The sequence below is a fragment of the Cavia porcellus genome, unplaced genomic scaffold, assembly GCF_034190915.1.
Source record: "Cavia porcellus strain 051 isolate PalLab524CR breed Dunkin Hartley unplaced genomic scaffold, mCavPor4.1 scaffold_26, whole genome shotgun sequence".
NCBI lineage: Eukaryota > Metazoa > Chordata > Mammalia > Rodentia > Caviidae > Cavia > Cavia porcellus.
Window position 1 is genome coordinate 47180732 of NW_026947509.1, and position 19078 is coordinate 47199809.

Here is a 19078-nt window from a genome sequence, read left to right on the forward strand (position 1 = left end):
CACACAGTGAAATCATCCATATGCTAAAACTGAAAAAAATAAAATCTCTAAGCAGTAGAGAAATGTTTTTAAAAGTTGAAAATCAATGATAAAGTGATCAATTAACACATATTCAAATGTTTGGAAATGAAACCATCCTCAGTATATAATCCATACATCAAAGAGAAAAATCACAATGGAAAATAAAAATATAATTTTAACTGAATAAAAATTAAAATATAATGTATCATATAAATAAGATGCCTCTAAAGCCTTGCTTAGAAAGTCACTGACTTAACTGAATATATCAGAATTTCAAATTTCTTAAAGAATCTAGGAAAAATTATAGCTTATAAACTTGCACAGTAAAACTAAACAGAAAGTAGTAATATGTAAATTTAAAAGTTAATACAATACAGAACAATTATTTTCTTGTTTAACAAAGACCAAAGTTGGTTTAGCAAAATGACTTATTTGGCAAAGCTAATGAAAAATAACTATCGAAGGCAACGAAAACCATGTAATGAATGAAAATCATTTTAAAATAGTTTGAATATCACCAAAATGCCTATAGAAATAAATTTGCAACTTTAAAAGAGAGAGACAATCATTTTGGGGGAAATGCATTAAAACTCATGTAGGTATAAATTTTAAAAGTTTATTAAATGAATTGAATATTTAATTTACAAGCCTATCAGAAGGCGAATACCAGGAAAGATAACATTACTAGTGAATTCTTCCAACCATTTATGAAAGAAAAATTCCAAACTAGTAAAAGTCATTTGTAGATGGGAAAGAAGGAAAATCTTCAAACTGATTTTATAGATCCACATAAATTCAAGGGCTGTATTTAACAAGAATACTGTAATAAAGAAAAATGAGAGATTGCTTTCTCATAAAAAGATAATAGGGCAAAGAGGATGACACATGAACATAACCAAAGCATTAGCAAACCAAGTCCTACGTGCAGCCAATATCATAGATGCATCGTAAGCCAGTTGGCTTTGTTCCAAAGATAAGTATTAGCACAGCATGCAAAAATCAATAAATCACCACATGAAAAGAACAAAAAAGAAAAAAATTAAATTATCATCAGCTCAGTTAGATGTTGTGGCAGTAAAACCATATTTATCTCCTCCCATGATGTCCACATCCGGTCTCCAGAACCCTTAAATGTTACCTTGGAAAAATAATTTAGCAGATTTGGTTAAGGTTCTACATCTTGAGGTGGGGTGATAATCCTGGATTGTTAAAACTGGTCACTTCTGATAACACAAGTCTTTAACAGTGAAAAACATTTTCCGTCTGCAGTCACAGAGATGTAGTATAAGGAAAATTGCATTCCTTTCCCCTACTGGTTTTAAGGATTGAAAAAAGAGGCCATGGAGTAAGAAATGCACTAGAAGCTAGAAATTTCCATAAGGTTAGAAAATTAGGAGCTCATCCTACACCACGAGGTGCTGCTCTGAGCAGGGAAAAGGATTCTGATTTAAAACCTACAGTAATGAGGATGGCATTGTGGAAATCTTGACTTTAATCCAGCAAAATCTCTAAGTCTCAAAGCAATCCCTTAGCCATGAAGTTCTGTAAAAAAAGAAACACAAATCACATAGTCCCAAGGCACACTGGCATGGGATAAACATTCATATTCCAAAAGGGAAGTGTAGTAGAAGAGAAATAAGACATACATTAGGGCCAACTTTATGCCCTATAGGTGCAAATCTACTGTCTGGGGCACATGGGTTAGATACACATTCAGAAGCCTTGGGTGGCTCTACCTCCGTGTCTTTGCTGGTTGTAGCAATCACATCCGGTATCTCGAGATGGCTCCACTCATGGTCTTCAGCTTTCCTTGGCCACATTCTCACTACCTCCAACTTTGTGGGGCTTGCATTACATCTTTGGCTTTATTCTCACAGCTTCTCACACTGATCTCTCAAGCGCTGCTTGCCTGGATTCTTCAGCCTTTATCTGAAATCTGTATGAAAGCCTCCATGACCTTTGGACTGTACTCTGAATGCTTATGAAACCAGTATCGACAATGCCAACATCTGCCCCAGTGGGACAAGTAGCCAGATTCCCTTGGGCTATGGTTACCGCCACCTCTGAGGTTCTAGATGGCTGAGCACAGTGAAATGAATTCGTTTTCAATGTGTATCTGCTGGTTTGTCATTGTGGTCTGAAATTGTACTTTTCTAATGGCCAATGATATTGTTTTTTTATGTTCTTAGTGGCCATAAATATATCTTCTGTGAGAAAGTGTCTATTTAAATATTTGCCTTTAAGGAATAGAGTGGGGTGTTTATCTCAGTCCTAAGTGTTGAAAGTTCTTAGACTGCAATGTTTGGATACATGCTTTTTATAGAATATACATTTTTTTTTTTGTACTGGGGATCGAACTCATGACCTCATGCTTGCAAGGCAGGCACTTATGTTGCTGAGCTAAATCCACAGCAGGATATATGTTTCTTTGAAATTATTTCTCACAGTGTTTGCATTGTCATTCTTTATAGTGAATCTTTTAAAAAACAAAAGCTTTTAATTTTGAAAATATGTTTATCAAATTTTTCCTATTTTGGGGTAAAGTTCTTAGAAACATACTTCTAAGAATGTTCTTCCTAATCTCATGTTACAAATATTTTCTTTTACTTTTTTCATAGTTTTATATTTTATATAGTCTCTGATCCATTTTAAGTCAATATATTTTCTTAAACTAAATCAAACCCAGGGGTGGTCTAACATTAAACTACATCCTCAGACCTCTGTTTATTTATTTTGAGACAAGTTCTCACCAAGTTGCCCAGTCTGGCCTTGAACTTGCAACCCTTTTTGCCTCGGCCTCTCAAATGCCTGGAATCAGAGGTGTGTGCCACCAAGCCCAGAGAAAATCAATTTTTGATGCATAGTTTTTCAGGGCCACATAGGCTATTAAGTAAAATAGACTACTTTTGGCTACAAGTCTTTAAAGGAATTAAAGCTTCGCTATACTTAAGAGAATTAAAAACATACCAAGTATGTTTTCTATCACAAGAGAATTAAATTAGACATTGATTACTAATGTACTAGCCAAGGTTCCACTATATGGAGAGGCAGAATCAATAAGATATATATCTATATTTATGAGATGTACTATGATAATTATCACTCATTTGTCACCTAAAGAATCAGGAAAGCCTTTGCTGTAATTCAGTTCCAGTCCAAAGGTCTTGAAAATCATGAGTGAAAGGCATAATTCCTAGCTGACTCTGAAAGTCTAGGGACCAGAAAGGGGCAAGTCAAGTTTCAGAAAACATATGTTTGAAAGCAAAAAATATAGATGTCCCAGCTGATGGATACAGGGTAAATTTACCCCCTTTTCTATTTTTTTTTTTTTTTGTAGTTCATTCCTAAATAGGTTGACAGATTAATGAGAGTGATCATCTTCATTAAGATTCAACATGATTCAAACATGAATCTCTTCTGGAAACACTTTCACAGACACACCCAGAAATAATGTTTTTCTAGCTCCAGCTACACGGGCAACCACTGACTCAGTCAAGCTGACTCATAAATTAACCACAATAGCTAATACCTTCCCAATCTACACATAGGTGAAAGTTAAATCATCAAAATGAATAACAGTGTTTTCAGAGTAAATGAAAATATACTACACCAAAATTGATGGACATTAGATAATGCAACACACCAAGTTTTAATGGCTAGATTAGAAGAAAAAGAAGCCCAAATGCAACGCTGATTTTAATGCATGGGTTAAAAAAGAAATATTAGGAGAAATAAATGCAAGTGTTTTGAAATAGAAAAAATAAAAATCTAACATTTGTAGAGTAAAACAGAAACAGAGCCTAAGAGTCAATGAAGATAAATCACAGGATCATATCAATAAATGCAGAAAAAGTATAGTTATTAACAAAAGCAGAGTCTCATTCATGGTAAAATACTCAACAGAGAAGGGATGGAGGGAACTTTCCTCAACTTGATGAAGGACATACCTGAAGGACAGCTGTCTTCATATTTAATGACAGAAGCTATGATTCCCTCTAAGAACGGGAACAAGGTAAGGATGTTGCTTATCTCTTCTGTTAGTAAAATGGACGTCTAGCTAACAAAATGAAAAAAAAAAAGACATAAAAAATGATAGGTTGGGAAAATAGAAGTAAAGTTATCTTGATCTGAAGATCATGTTTGTTTATGTAGAAAGTTCCAAAGAACAAAGCAAAGCAATGGCCTCAACAATGAAATTCCTGAAACTAATATGAGGTGGTAGCAAGTTCACAGGACATAAGCTTCACATCCAAAACTCAATCACTTTGCTATACACCAGCAATGAGAAATTGAAATTTAAAACACAATACCACTTATACTAGCACTGAAATGTGAAATGCATATAAAGGTAATAAATTCTGTACATGATCAATGTGAGGCAAATTGTAACTAGTGAAGGAATTCAAATATAATCTAAATAACAAGAGTAGAAGATTCGATATTATCAAGATGTTATCAAGATTCGATATTATCAAGATGTTATCAAGATTCGATATTATCAAGATGTTCATTTCTCAACTCGGTCAATAGAGTTACTGCAATTCCAATCAAAATCTTAGCCAGTTATTTTGTGGATATCAACAAACTTCTGCTAATGAGGTATAGAAAGGAAAGAAAGCGAGATCCAACACAATAATGAAAGAGAAAGAATCGTGTAGAGCACTGACAGTGTAAAACTTCAATATTTACTACAAAGCTTCCGTTATGAATACTGTGATATTGAACCACATTCATGGATTGGAAGACACAGTATTGCTAAGATTAAATTCTGAAAAAGTTGATCCACTTATAAAAAGAACATTTTAATATAAATTGACAAGTTGATATAAATTTTATATAGAAATGCAAAAAATTGGAGGAGAGAATTTTTTTTTTTCTTTTTCCTTTTTATCGGTACCGGGGATCGAACTCACGACTGCCTGCTTGCAAGGCAGGCACTTATGCCGCTGAGCTAAATCTCCAGCCCCTGGAGGAGAGAATTTTGAAAGCCAGTGATAAGATCATACAACTTGTCTGATTTTCCAATTTGTCAGAAAGCTAAGTAGTCAGAGTAATTTGATATCAATATAAGGATCAATGGCACAGCAGGGTCCAGAAACAAGCTCTAGCCATATTTGGTGAAGTAATGTTTTATAAAGATGCTTTGATAATTCAATGTGTAAAGAATGGTTTTTCTACAAAATAATTCTAGGACAATTGATATCCACTGAGAAAAAGTATACCATTAATACTTAGCACCAATAATACTCATTAGTATATGTTTGTGAGACATAATTAATACTTCTTTTGTGGGTATTTAGAGCATGTACATGATACATCTTAGTTCTTTTTTTCATCCTCTTACATCTATTTCATGGTTTCCTTTGATCTAATTTTTATGTTTGTCTTCATTTTAATTACATTTTGTATATCTGTTAGTCAAAAATATATCATAGAATTCATTACTGACCAATTTCTGGAAGAAAACATGGAAACATTTCTTTATAACCACTGAGGAGAGCAAGACTACTTAGGAGCCCCAAAACACAAGCCATAGGAAGACAATTTGGTTTGATAAATTGGGCTTTATTGAAATTAAAGAGGTTTGTGCTTTCAAAGATATCACTAAGAAAATAAAATGCAAAAACTAATTGTAGATCTACATTATATTGTATTCAAATGTATAAAGAATACTTTATAAGCTTTATTTAGGTAGGAAGATAAATTACCCAGTTAAAAATTAGCAAAATACTAGAACAAACCATTTTCAATGCAAAATATGTTACAAGAATGGCTAAAAAGTACATAAAAGTATTGACATCATTAGTCATCACAAAAATTAGATTCTCAATATTTTTACTTTTTCTTCTGAGATTCTCAATTCTTTTATTTATTTTTACTTCATTGAATATAGTTATAGTAGCTGATTTTAAATCTTTTCTCAAATTCCAGCATGTGAGTTGTATAAGAAGTAATTTCTTTTATTTGCCTTTTAGCTAAAAATGGGGTCACATTCTTTGTTGAATAAATTTGAATTAGATGATGGAGATTTTGGGTTTCATATTGCTGCAGTTTTGAAGATTTTTTTTATGAATCATTCCATTTCATTAGCGTCAAATATTTGTAAGTCAGACAATTCAAACATCAGTTCGTTTTTTCAAACTGTATTTTCATTTTGGCATTTGTTTTAATCTGTAGGTAGGATGTTGCACACAGGCACAGGGCTGAGAAATAATCACCTGTCCAGGCACAGGTGATTTTACTTAGCAACCTGGACCCTTCTCATGGTTTGTGCTTTTCAGTGCTTTCCTGTGCTTTTCATCTGGGGACACTGCCCCAAGCTCTTGCCCTCTACCTGTTTAGTCCAGGAAAACTAATTTTTATTTTTATCACAGTTTGGACCCAAGTGGTACTGTCTGTAACCTGTTCAAAGCTAACCAGCATGGAAATATTCCATCTCTCCTTTAAGTGTCATTGCCCCTCAGTTTATTAAACTCCAGTGCTTTTGATCTACTTTTCTCTGCAAGTACTTAGCTGTTATCAAGGAGTGGATAGATCTAACAAAAATCTACAGAAAGCATGTACTTTGGTAGTTTCTTATGATCTTAAGCATATACCTTACCATTCAACCTAGAAATTTCACTCCTGGGTATATAAAAGGTGTAGTTAAAACACATCCACAGTGTAAAAATTAATAAAGTGTACTCATAACAGCCTATTACTAATAGTCAAGAACTGAAAATAACAAACATCCACTAAGAAGAAGATACATACACAAAATATGGTATATCCGTACGATGAAATACTACACGGCAACTTAAATGTTATTCAGTGATATTTTTACAACATGTTCAAGCAAATAATCATGCAACTAAAAACTTGGGAAATATATATAAACTTGTCTTATTTATTTTTAAAACATTTTAATGGCCAGAGTTTTTGAACCATGATTGTACTTTTGACGGACATGCCATAGACCATCCATGGAGAGAGAGTTCATAAGATTAAGAACAAAACGAAATCGCCCTTCCACACAGAGAAGGTAAAAGATCTTTACGAAGTCTTCAGAATGCTGTGTCTGCTCCTTAGTGCTGGGCCTACTTCTTCACCTACATCCCTTCTACAATACTTGTTCATTATGTTGCACCCCTTGTGTAAGTGTCCTAACCTCGCTGGTTGTTTCTGCAGGGGTAATTTCATTGGTGGTCATCAGTATAATAAGCAAGTGCCCAGCTGAACTGGAGATTCTCTTAAACAAATTTATGAAATAAAAGTGAGCTCAGATGGCACGTGGTTCAATGTACTTATTCAAGGGTTAAAAAAAAATATCAAAGAGATGGTGCCCAAGGTCACAGAACCAGGTAGGAGCAGCTTTAGGATCTAAGACCTGGGCTTCTCCCTGGCAGCCTGGTGCCACCCACAGACTCCTCAGTCTGAGGCCCGTGAGCAGACTGGCTCTTCATGCACGGGTCACTATTTCTTACCCACCCATAGCACTGCCTCTAAGCAGAAGTAATTCATTTCTTCTGATGAGTCTCTAACTGTCAAACCTGTTTCTAAGAAAAGAAAAGCATATGGGCTGTTCAGGCACAGAACCCCCTGGGCCAAGAAATACAAATCAAGAATTTAAGCTGGAAGCAGAAGTAATTGGGAACACAAAGCCGGCAGGTTCTTCTTACCACTGGGTTAATTTTTGAGTCCAGGACTACATTAGTCAAGATTTCTTTGGTTTCAAATGATAGGAATCCAACTTAATGACTAAACAAAGAAAAATCAAACCTATTGGTTGAGTCATGGCAGGTTTATCTTGAGACACAACAGAACAAGGTCTTTTAAGGATTCTTTCTTTCTTCACCCCTCAGCTGTGCCTGTTTGCAAGGCAGGAAAGCCAACTAACTCAGACCTATAACCATCTGATTCACCGCTGTTCATGCAATACATCTTATGGAAAATCCTTGATTAGAAATATTTGACTTATATGAACACCAAGGGCCAATCACAGTATACATGGAGAATGAGCCTAGCATGGAGGTAGCTAGAGTAATACACCTACCTCTAAAGAAAAAAGAAAAAGTATGCATCATACTGCCGCACCAGAAACCATAATATAAGGAACCTCTCCCATCTAGAAAGGGATGCTTTGCTGAAGCAAAAGAATTTCCCTTCAGACACAAAATTAAACGGGGCACCTACATGCATGCAGTGACCTTCCTAAAGATTTCAACATGTTGGGGTACTGATTCCTGCCTACTGTAGTTCCCTGGCTACTTTGTCAACTGGCTCCTGAGTACCTCCAGTGGAGGGTTTTGAAATACAGGAGAAAAAGAGAAACTAGAACATTTCCCACTCCCTCGCTGGTTCAAGAGGACTCTCCAGTGGCAGCTCGACCCCTTTCCCCTGGTGTTCCAGCACCCCTTAAAAGCCCTGTGGTTTTAGGGTCCTCTGAGTCGCTGGGGCTCCTGGCCTCTACTAAAACCTTCTCCTCTTTTCTATCCCTAACTATGATAGTGCTGCCCCCTTGTGCCCTGTTTGGCTTTCCAGTCATTTTAAGGCTCTGTTAATTGTTTGACTCTGTAATTTGTCTCCCTTGTTAAACTTCTTCTGTTGATCTGAGCTACTGAATAAGGATGTCGGTTTTCTGAGGGACCCACGGCCGAGACAGTGGCGTGTGGTCACTAGGCTCCCTCCCATCTGCGGATAAGGGTCCTGGAGGGAAAGCCCACTTGCCTATGGCTGAGCCTGTGAGCCATTAAGGTTCAGAAACAACCGCTTTGCAAAATCTATGAACGGGCAACTTGGTTTTCCAAGCCTGAAGTTCCATCTGGCTACATGGTGACCCAGACGGAGCTCTGCCTGAAGTCAAGGAGGACAATAGGGCTCATCCTTTGACAAGGAAGCTCCTCTTCCAAGCAGCCCTGAAGCATGAGGAGCTGATAAACAGCTGCTAACCGCAGTGACCAGGACAGAAGGGATTTTCTCAATGAGCAGCTCCCGTGCCTGGCCCTCTGTCAGCTGAGGACTCCAACAAGACTCCTACTCTCTCTTCTGCTAGGAGCTGCTGCTGGGTGTGACAGTCACCTCCAACCTCTTGTTCCAGCATCCCTGGACCTAGGGTGAGGCTGGGTGGAGGAGGAAGGATGTCAAGCAAAGCCAAGCCTGTGCTGTGGTAGGGTCAGGGCTCTACCTCTTGCTCTGCAAGGGGTTCTGCCTTTTGCAGAATCCACCACTGACCGGGTACCTTTCCACCTGACAAGGAGGCAACTGGGCCAGACGCCTAAGATGCACACTCTCTATTCTATTCTTTGTGTTCCTGTAGTTAAGGAAGCAGCCAAACTAAATTACAGCTGCTGTTCCATCAGCACAGCTGAGGCTGTTTAAGCCACATCTTTTGACACTTCTAGAACTCGGGGTGCAGACAGTCTTCTACCTTGAAGCTTCCTTTCTTGCTAGCTGTTTTAAAGGGGCTGCTTTCTGAGGAGGAAAAACCTCATGGCCAAGAATCACCTGGTATGTCAGCCTCGGTTCCTGACATCATTTTCTCAAATAGTTAAGAGGTGATTTTTTTCAGGGTCGTAGTTCAACATTAGTGTTTTCTGTGCTTTGTAATTCATTGTATTCGAATCATTTCTTACACTCTTCGAAGACCCTTCTTATTTGCTGTCATCTGTACATATGAGAATAATGCTCCTGACATTTCGTCCTCATCAGACTCACCCATGCACGGAGAGAAGGAACGAGTCCTCCTGGATTATGTGTCTGGCTTTCTAGAATGTTCTGTCCAAGAAAGCGGGATTCTTTTTGTTGGGGGGGGGGTGGGGGGTGCGTCTGCTTTATTCACAAGGTAGGTTTCCATAAACATTAGTCAGATGGAAAGCCAACAAGGGAATCAGAACAGTGACAGAGCAAGGTCGAGCATTCCCGTGCGGCCTGGAGGTCCGCCAGGGCTCATCCCTGTCGCTGGCCACCCCTGTCCTCCTTCTGCTTTCTGGGGTGCACAGGTCCTCAGGTGCCTGGAGCCAGGCCAGCGAGCTTTCTCGGGTGAGGGCTCTGGGGAGTCTGGTCCTGCAGCCTGTGAGGCACAGTCCTCCTCCCAGGGACTGAAGCTGAGGGCCCTGATGTCCCAAAGGCAAGGTGTGCGGCCAGAGCCCAGACGCCCATCAGTGGAGGAGGGCACAGGGAGGACAGCTCTCTGCAGGGAGTGGACAGCTCTCGGCGGGGAGGGGACAGGTCCCTGGGAGGGAGGGGACAGGGAGGGGACAGGTCCCTGGGAGGGAGGGGACAGGGAGGGGACAGGTCCCTGGGAGGGAGGGGACAGGGAGGGGACAGGTCCCTGGGCGGGGAAGGGGACAGAGAGAGGACAGGTCCCTGGGCGGGGAAGGGGACAGGGAGGGGACAGGTCCCTGGGAGGGGAGGGGAGGGGACAGGGAGGGGACAGGTCCCTGGGAGGGGAGGGGACAGGGAGGGGACAGGTCCCTGGGAGGGGAGGGGAGGGGACAGGGAGGGCACAGCTCTCCAGAGCCCGCAGCCGCCCATCCAGCCCTGGCGGCGGGCGGGCGCACTGCGGCGGTGGCCGCGCTCACTTGGGCGGCGCTGGGCGCGCGGGCTCTGCGCGTCCCCGTCCCCGTCCTCGCGGTTCTCGCCGCCCGCGCCGGCCGCGCTCGCTCCTCCGGGTGCTCCGGCTCCTTCTCCCGCCGTCGCCGTCCCGGGCCGGCCCGCAGCCGCCGCCGCCCTCAGGTAAGCTCCCGCCGGCCGCTCCCGGCGGAGAGGGCGCAGGGCTGAGCGAGCCGGCGCGCGGTGCCCAGCGCGGGTCGGGCTGCAGCTGGCCAGGGCCGCCGGGTCCGCTCCGCTCCCGCGCTGCAGCCGAGCCTCAGCCCGGCCCGCGCCGGCCCGCCGCCTTCTCCCCAGCCCCGCCTTTGTTCAGGGGTGGACATTTCAGGAGGCGAGGTGGAGCGGGAGGTGCGCGTCCGCGCGGGTGAGCAGGGCTGGAGGTGGGGGACAGACCCGGGCGACCCTGCCGCCTGCAGCTGCGGGCTTGGGGAGGGGAAGGCTCTGGGAACCAGGCGCTTGGGCACACGGGCCGGACCTTTCGGAGCCCAGTTGGCGCCGAGCCTTTTTGTTTCAGCGTGCATAGACAGACAGACACAGACACGGAGACAGAAACGCACAGACATACAGACAGACACACAGACACACTCTCACACATAGACACAGACACACACAGGCAGACAGAGACACAGACATACAGACAGACACACAGACGAACACACAGAACACATAGACACACAGACAGACACAGACACAGATGCACACACAGAACACATAGACACACAGACACAGACACACAAACACACAGACAGAAGCACAGACACACAGAGATGCACAGACACAGACACACAGAAACACAGACACACAGACATAGACACACAAACATACAGACATACAGAGATGCATAGACAAACACATACAGGCAGACAGACAGACACAGACACACAGACACATGCACACTTACACAACTGACACCCATAACCACCTTGCACAAGAGCATGCGTGCTTAAGAGAAGAAACCTTTCAAGTGTATCCAGAGGGTTTGGGGGGTGTGCAGCGAATGAAATTGGCCGTGCAAAACAAAAATATTCCTGAGTGCTGTACCATCTTCAGTGTGAAGTGAAAGGATTAATGACTTAGAACTAACTTCCATACCAAAAATACTTTATTTTGAAACACTCCATCTGTGGAGGACATGACTGCAAACTGACATTGAGGTGGTGAGGTGAGGTGGTGGGTGGTGGAGAACAAAGCCTTTTATGCGAACCTCATTATATAGAATGTCCCTCTGGTGAGCTGCAGGTACCAGCGGTGTAAGAGCCAGGGCTGTCACCCTGTTGTTGTGGGAGGGCAGTTACGACGTTGGGGCAGTCCAATAGATTGAATAAACAAAAGACCATTAGAAAGCCTTTGATTTTCTGCCCAAGAGGAAAATTACAGTTTTCCATCAGAGTGTGACAAGGAGGCTCCTTTAACTGAGTCAGGACTGTCTATTTCTTGATAGAAATCCTTGAGAATGTATAAATCGAATGTGTTTCCAACACCACCTCCAAGCACACAAGGCATTTTCTCTTCAAACAAAGATAAAAGACATTTTTTTCTTTCAATAAGGAACTTATCTATGTTGGGGTGTTAACACCAATTTTTGTGGTAATTCTGTCTGGTTCTCATAGGTTTACATCTGCATTCATGATTTGGATATTATCCGAGCTATTGAGGCTTTATGATCAGTGGTGCCCGGTCCTGTATAGGTTGCCTCTCTGTGTAGCTTATTTCATTTTATCTACCTATATTCCACAGTTTGCTGAAACGATTTAATTTCCAGGCTTTTTAAGGAAAAAGTAGGAAATTGTTTAACATACATCAGGGCACTGAAGCAGTTGAAAAATTAAGCTTCCATTTAAAAATAATGTTTTCATTACGCTAATTTTTATTTTTTGTTTCTCTCCTAATGCAGTGTCTCCCACCCCTCCCTTCATCAAACAAACTGATTTCTTCCTAGTTCTGCTGCTTTAGGCTTCAGGTTATATGTAGACTAACAAAAGCAGAACCAGGGCTCCAAGCATTTTGGATTTAGAGTCTCCCTGCCACGCCCCTTTCTCAGGATGACTGGTTTACTGCACCTGCTGGGGAGGAGAGGGACAAAGAATGTGCTGAGAGAGGATTCCCTCCCCGGTGAGACTGGCAGAGCCACTGCCTCGCTGGAGGAGTGGGCAGGCACCCTGTGGGTGGAAACCACAGGCCAGGAGGAGCACGCCCAGTGCAGGGAGGAAGCCTTTCTCTCCCCACTGCAGCCTTTACGGACGCCACTCTGCTGAGCTGAGAGGGATGTATTTCGTATGTATTTCTTTACGGGGATCTTGAACTTGATAGGAAGTAACACAGTTAGAAATGAACCTTGGCCCAGAATTCTCTAACCTGGAAGAATAATTCTATTCCTTGACCCCCTTTGGTTTATCTGGTTTGCAAATGTTCTAGTTGTCCAGAAGGAGGATGAAGACAATGCTTGTTTGCGGGTTTTCTCGTATTTTCTCACGACACAAGTGGTGTGCGTTGGATTTTACAGGTGATTAGAGAAGTGGCTGGAATGTTGTGCTTTTCAAAAATACAGTGGCACCGTTAACATTCAAAATTAAAAAGCTGTTCCATTTGCTTGGATGTGTACACAGGGCTAAGTGCATCTCCATGATTCATTGATTTCCTTGTAAGGCCATTGATAGGCAACCAACCTGGGATTTTAGTCGAAGCCCTCGATGGTTATTCTTTTCTGTGCTTCATGTCCTTTTGACAGCTGAGATAAAGAATCTGAGAAAACAGTTCTCGCACAGGATAACACCGCCTCTGGGTGAATACTGTGGCCCTTAATGCTGAAAGTGCTGTAGTCCTTTAGGTAAATCACTAACTGGTGCCCACGCAGGCCTGTAAATACTAGCTGCAAGCTTCTTTGTCTGTGGTGTACTGGGCAGGAGTTAAAGATGCTCATGAGGTCTTCAGGCATCTGTGACCTTCTTAGCTACACGAGTGCTTATGCTGCTTTAATTGTGTCTCTGCTGTTGCCATTCTCTCCATCTGCTCAAACTAGAGCTTCCTACGTAAAGACAGTGTTTCGATCATTTCACTTATATATTTCTTTACATCATTCTGTTTAATTTGATATTTGACTGCTAGACTTGTTCTCCTCCAGGTACTTTGGCTTTAGGATCCCACTCTTGATACATAGGGGGTATTTAACTTCATTTAGGGAAGCATTTACTATGAGAAGTAGTTTTTGATAGTTTCAAAGAATTACTGGCCCCAGAAACTGATTCCAGGCACCAGAAGCAGTTAAAGGATTATTAGGAGACGTGTGAAAGGCCAGAATCCTCTGTGGGAGAGTTTAGGTGGGTGGGGCTTGGGGCTAGCGGGAGAAGAGGAGGGAAACAAACTCTCAGCTGCCACAGTTTGTCACTGTTAGACGGCGATGGATTCTGCTGGTGTGGGTGGAAAGGGAAGAAATCTGTCTTGCTTTTCTACCTCCACATAATATTTTGTCTCCTCCTCTCCCTTGTCATTCCTTGAGACTAAAGTTGCATATCTGTCACTGTAAAAATTAGGATGCATGTTAGAAACAGTTCTGTAGTGAAGTAAAAATTTGTAACAATGTGAAAATGATTTGTTGGCTCTTTTATAAGTAAGTGATTTGAATCTAATTTTGGAGCTCTCTGATCCTCTTGAGAGAAATTTTCCTCTAGTGGGAATACTTTCGTTGCAAGCTTTTTACTTGCACATTTTAGTGAAATTAAATTTAGACAATAAAGAGCTCAGGTTCTTTCATTCTGTTGTTGAGTTTCGGTTGTGGATATTGGGAAAATTTTAAATAATGTTATTTTCCATTAAAACACACATAGTCATTTTTATACTGTGCTTCTACATCAGTAGCCTTAGGAGCAAGTATTTTTAAGAGCAAACAGCTTGATTTCTTTCTCTGCTTTTCCCTTTTTGTCTCCCTTTCTTTTCTGCCCTTTCTGTCTCCTTTCCATCCTTTGCTTTTTCCATTTGTGTTGACAAAATAGTTACGAATCATCAGAAAATGAAAATATAGCCTGTTATTTTGACTGAAATTCATTTTCCATTATGTCTGCATTCATTTTTACATGCAGGTTTTTTATTTTAAAGAGAAAAAAAACCAATAAAATCAATGATAAGAATTTCATATCAAGATAATCGGAAACTAACAATGGTTAATATATTGCATATCATTATCTTCAAAATAGTTGCTCAGATTACAGCACTAGAGGCCCGCAAAATTGATCAGACAGTATAAGCCAAAACCATTGTTTTCAATGAACTGAAAGAAATTAGTATAATTATCTTAGTTTCATAAATATATATATATATATACATATATACACTTTAAAATTTTTTTTCCTTCCTTTTTTCTTCTTTTTTTCCATCCTGGTTGTTCTTTCCCTTTGGGCAGTTTCTTTCCTTTTCAAAACATCCATCGTAGATTTTGAATCTTATTTACTGTTTCAGTTTCTCACCTTAGGGAGACTAAGATGTTTGTATATGTGAGTCTGAGTTCTTTCATTTATGACTATGATGTTCAGTTGCTTCCATTTATCTATAAATCTTTTCCTTTGCAAAGCCTGTCCCTATCTTGGTCTTATCTTTACATTTCTGTTTTTACATCTTTTAGGTTTGAACCACTTTTCTTGAGTGCCAATCTTTGACCCTAAGTCTTTCTCCAGAAGACCTTTCAAATGAGTCTGGACTTTATTTTTCCCGTTCACTTGTACCCAAGTTTGTCCAGGTTCTATTTTTTATGAATAGCTCCTCCTCACAATTGTGACATCATCAGTCTCCTCAAAATTACTTTTTAAAAATCCTCTGGAAGAAAATAGTACTGCCATGCAGTTAATTTAAAGGTGCAAAATTTGGTTAACCAAGCGACCTTTTATTATTTGATTCATTGGACACCAAATAAAATGGTTCAACTTTTAAAAAAATTAATTTTAAAATTTAATTTTTAATTCACTAAATTAATTTTTTAAAAATTAAAATAACTAAGTCATGTGTCAAGTAGTCCATTGTCTTCATTTTATGCTAGTTAACTGATTCCACTGATATTTACCTAATAAGATAATTGCCAGCTATTCTGTGTTCATCTGTAAATGTTATCAGTTAGTGAATGTTAAAATAAATTAATCAGGAAATGCTAAACTAATCACTAAAGATTTAATTAACAAATTTTAAACTAAATTAATGAGTGATAATTTAATTTTAAAATATTTTAATTACATTTTCATAACACTATCATTAGCCATCTTGAATCCACCTCAAAACGATCAAAAGCCTAATTTTTGATATCCATGAATTTATTTCATCACTTAACTGCCTAAGTCCTTTAAATATAAGAAGACATTAACAAGTAAATATACAAATGAGACAAAATAACCATGCCAGTCTGAAGGCTTTACCTGAGTTTAATTTTAATGGATGTATGCATGGCTACTACTGCCTATGCTGTTGGATAGTAATTCCACATACATTGTTAATGGATGGTGCTGAAAATCCACAGTGAACTGGTAGGAGAAAATCTTTACCAGTTTATTGACTGGAAAGAATGTTGCAGCAACATTTTGATTGTCATTAAGACAAGTAAATGTTAAGCAGCTTTTTTTTCTGTGTTTTTTGACTTTTTGGCTTTTTGAGACAGTTTCTCACTATGTCAAGGCTGACCTTGAACTCACGGCAATCCTCCTGGCTCTGCCTCCTGAGTTCTGGGATTACAGGTGTGTGCCACCATCCTCAAGCAAATATTGCCCAGCTTTGAAAGTTCACTGTTTTATTTGGGCATGATGCCTCTCAAAAGTATAATTTAGTTTTTCCTTAAGAGTATATACTTTTGAGCAGGGCAATTTTTATTTTAATATGTCATTTGGTATAATGGAAAAAGGATCCTGCTCTTAATTTAACACATGATGACATATGTGCGTGTGTGTGTGTGTGTGTGTGCACATGTGTGGTGCTGAGGATCAGGCTCTGAGCCTCACGCCCGTCAGGCAGGTGCAGAACCCCTGAGCTGCGTGTCTACATGCAGTGCTACCTGTCCTTCTTATAGTTTGTTTAAGGAAAAATGTGCAATCTCTAATGTTGCTACTTCTTTGCTCAACGGAATCATAGTACAATAGCAACCGATTAACCCACCAACTTTATCTGTCAGAGCTAAAACAGAGTTTTGTGTGTGTGTGTGTGTGTGTGTGCGCATGTCTGTCTGTCTGTATAAGAGTTAGCCTCATACATATGCTGTTTTTATAGTTGAGATGAGTTTTGGAATCATTTGATATAAATAAAACTAAAACCTACACTATTCAGTTCCATGTGAGCACAAATTCAATAAAATTTTTATGAGAAACAATGGTGTAAATATTTAATATTCACTAAGAAATCAAATCAGATAAATTCCAAAGTACGTTGCAAGCTCTGCATCCATGAGTCAACCAACTGTAGATTGAAAATATTTGGAAGAAAATTTTGATACTGAGCATGTGCAGGCTTTCTCTTTGTTATTTTCTTTTCCTTTTCCTTTTTTTTTTTTTTTTTTTGATAAAGTCTTGTTACACAGTTCAGTTCAAGTTGGCTTTGAACTTACTTTGTACCCCAGGCTGGCCTGTAACTCACAGAGATCCTCCTGCCCCAGCCTCCTGTGTGCTGGGATTACAGGCTGCCATTACCTTTAAAGAATAGTTTATTCCATGTCCACCAAAAAAATACAGTTTAGCAGCTATTTATGCAACATTTGATTCGTGGTGCAAGGAGTTGCATGGAGTATTGTAAGTAATCTAAAATGTTTTAGATGTATGAGAGGATGTGTATAGGTTATATGCAAACGTTACACCATGTTATGTAAGAGATCTTAGCACTTGGTATCTGTGGGGGAGCCTGGAAGGACTCCTTCATGAATATTGACGTATGACTATTACTGTATTTTTCTTTCCGGAGCAACATGGTCTGAATTCCATTGTTCCATTCATATCAATGATAAATCTAAATCTGCTCAAAATCAAAGACTACGTGTTTCAAAATTTTCTAAACTGAAACATTCATTCCTTAACTTTATCTTTTAAGAAGTACAATTGACACTGCTTTTATGTAGAAAACGCAGTTGTTCTTCACTTAAATAACAGAGCTGGAAGCGCAGGAATTTTGCTGCCTAGAAAACACAAGTACCCAGCATCCCGGTGGCGGCCGAGTCTCTCCTGAAATAGCACAGTGGCTGTGACAGAAAGTTTATTTAAACCAACTTTAGTCACCGTGTCTCAAATCAAATCTTGTCTGCTGCATAAACTGGAGGGACATTGAATAGAATTGATCAGTTTTTTAAAAAAAATTTTAAAAATTCTTGTAGCTTTCAAATAGAATGACCAATTCCATGATTTTTTTCTTTAGTTTTGAGTAGCACTGCATTCAGTCGGGGTAGTTGGTATCAAAATTAGAAGCCTTGAAAATGTTGTGCAGTCATGGATTCTCCTTACCTTATTTCAGCCCTTTTGCAAAGACGCTCGTACAGGTTTATAGTAATGATCTTTTTTGTTTTGTTTTGTTTTGGTGCTGGGGATCAAACTCATGACCTCAATGCTTGCCAGCAGGTGCTTATGCCACTGAGCTAAATCCCAGCCCCTGTAGTAATGATCTTAAGATTCTGTCTTACAGAACTACTGTGGAAAATGAGAAAACTGATGTTTTGGAATAAATTTTATTTCCTTTTGCTCCTTTTGCCCTCATACCATAGGCGAGCTCTTGGTTGTCCTATTCACTTGTAGCTAGAAAGGTTGTGTATGAACATATGTGGAGAAACAAAATGCCAGTAAATGAGGTCTTTTACAAATTAAGTTTTTAAACTACCGAATAGAAGTTGCATGCTATTCAATGTGTTCCTTACTTCTGCGCCGAGGCCAGTCCTCGAAGGAACATAAAGGATAAAGATTTGCAGATTCTGAATGTATTTGAGGATGCCTGATGGGGAAGGCAGGTTGTCAAGAGCCAGGCTGTGAACAGCTAGCTGGTGGACATACAGTAAGGCGAGGTAGCCAGCGGTTAAGCGACTTGCTCAGCGTAGTTCATGGTGGAACCACTCAGCGCTTGGCAGGCGGCCGTGGAGGATCTGATCCATTCAGATTTTCTTTTCCTAAACCTGGTTGTACTTCTGCTTTCTGAGTTGAGGGTGGAGTGTGATGGCTCTCATACCTGCCCAACTTTGTGACTCAACTGTGACATTCACATGGATATAAAAGAGGGAGGGATTCGGAATTTTAGGGCTATTCCAACCAGCTACTTGCCAAAGTCACTACTGAAAGCATTGAGACTGGATCTGGTCCACGAAACACTGACAAGTCCCTGCTGTGGGGCCGTCCTGTGGTTTGGAGCTCCGGGGAGAAGCTTAGGCTCTGGAATTGTGTGCCCTGTGCCCCAGGACTCGGGGGTGCAGGCAGCCGGGAGCTCTCTGAGTATGAAAGAGCCATCCCGAAGCCTGCAGGTTGATCGGGACTGT

At 40.3% G+C, this 19078-nt stretch overlaps 1 protein-coding gene across 2 annotated transcripts in view; it reads left to right on the top strand.

The window, feature by feature from the left end:
- Positions 1 to 10595: 10595 nt before the first annotated feature.
- Map2 (microtubule associated protein 2) overlaps positions 10596 to 19078 on the top strand; it is a 269697-nt gene continuing 261214 nt past the window's right edge. For both annotated transcript variants that reach the window (XM_063237389.1, XM_063237391.1), the window contains exon 1: positions 10596 to 10734. The gene's annotated coding sequence lies outside the window, so the exon portion shown is untranslated. The remainder of the gene's footprint in view (positions 10735 to 19078) is intronic.